Here is a 2,113-nt window from a genome sequence, read left to right as displayed (position 1 = left end):
AAGAAGCCTTCGTAATTATGCCCATCTTTGTTGCAAAACGTGCAGCAGATTACTTCCTCACTAACACCATGTTGCTTGTATTTTTTCCTTCTTCTATTTTAATTCAGACCATGATCTATTCCTTTGTTCTGTGAGAAAGCTTGGAAGGCAGCGGATTCCATAACAGGTTTCTTCACAGAGTTGATGGCCCTTTGTTGTTTGTCTTCAACAACTAGGTGGTAGGTGTCACACCCCCAAACTGGAACGGCGGAAACGTTCGGGGGTGGAGGACGTCATGTTTAGTATCACAAGACATGAATCATGGTAATCAAAGTAGCAAACAACCATTTCATTAGAAAGAAACTGCTTACAAAGTGTGTGGTTCACATAACATAGACAACAAAGGTAAATAACAAAACAAGACACGAAGCTATTATGCTCCATCTTCTGAATCCCAGAGCGCGTACCTGTCTACTGATATCCTGAGAATACAAGTTAATTTGAAAGAGTAGATCAGCATTTATGCTGGTGAGTTCATAAAATTTTAGTGATGTAAGTAAGTTATAAGTTCTTTTAGAAAAGTTCGCCTGATCCTCTAGAAAATCCTATATTTCCTGCTTTGATGAAAGATAAGTAAAAATGACTCTACAATCCTTTCTATGAGTACTAAATGGATACAAGTTATATAAAACCCAGAGTAAACAAACAATCGATTGTGTGTATCTGCCCTAAGCCCACAACCAAACAAGGAACAGGAAATGAAGCGGAAGGCACACATCCCATTGTTTGTTAGATCATCGTTGTATATAACCCTGACGTATTCACTTGGTACTCACCGAGTTAACTGTAATAGTTCCTTTATAATTGATGAAAAGATTCTTTAAGAAAACCCTTATTTCGTTTAGTAAAAATGGTAACCACAATAGTTCCTTCTATAATCACTTAGTTTATACTAGCTATATATAATCTAATATCGAACAGATAGTTAATTGTGTGAATCTGCCCTAAGCCCACAACCAAAAAAGGAACAGGAAATGAGGCGGAAAGCACACATCCAACAACCTATCAGATATTAATTATATATAACCCTGATGTATAGACTAAGGTATTATAGAATTAACCAGCTAAGGTCCTTTAAGTTATACTGGTTTAAATAAATGGATTAAACCTTTACTGGTAAGTTTCTATTTCTGTCTACCAAATGTTCTATTTGAAAAGTATGTTTTGTAGTAGAAAACGGTGTATTGAATTAGTATACTATGACCTGACCCATACCTGGTACTCCTTATGATTTCTTGGTGTATACGGAATATATATATATATATATATATATATATATATATATATATATATATATAGCTAAGATCGGATAGATAATAATTTGGATGAATCTGCTCTAAGCCCACAACCAAACAAGGAACAGGAAATGAAGCGGAATGCACACATCCTACTACCTGTCGGATCCGATTAATATATATCCCTAATGTATAAACTAAAGAATCATAAAGTTAGCATTATAAGCCCATTTCTACTGAATGTACTAGACTCGACTGTTCTGTTTGACGCTTGTAATGATGTAAGTTTTCCCTAGTTTATAACTATCTTAACTCGAAAATTGTTTGCATTACCTTTCAAGTGAGAATTTCACAATATGAAAGTAATGGGAAAAATGTAAGTATACAGTTGTCTTTTAAAATGACATACGGAAGTACTAAATACCTTAAAACCAGTTTGTTTTATTAAGGTCATAATGTTATGTGGTTGTAACCATACTATACGCTCTCCCTGCAAGGGACTCTGGTTACAAAACGAGACTTCAGCAAACGAATTGCTAAGCCGTGAAATAGTCTCACATTAAAGTTATCTTGTTCTTGTATACCACTTTTATTATCACCTTTTGTGTAGAACAATGAGTTAGTGATCATTGGTATAATTTTGTTAATAATCATTTGTTCTTCTGTTATAGTGTATAGTATGTTCTCTTTGTTATAGTGTATAGTATGTTCTGTTTGTTCTAGTGTATTGTATCTTCCTCTCTGTTTCTTTTTGTAGTACGTTCTCTCTGTTCTAGTGTATTGTATCTTCCTCCCTGTTTCTCTTTATAGTATGTTCTCTCTGTTCTAGTGTCTAGCAT

This window comes from Lactuca virosa, chromosome 6 (genome assembly GCF_052849685.1).
Source record: "Lactuca virosa cultivar CGN04683 chromosome 6, Lactuca_virosa_CGN04683_v6, whole genome shotgun sequence".
Lineage (NCBI taxonomy): Eukaryota > Viridiplantae > Streptophyta > Magnoliopsida > Asterales > Asteraceae > Lactuca > Lactuca virosa.
Note: the sequence above shows the minus strand (reverse complement) of the source record.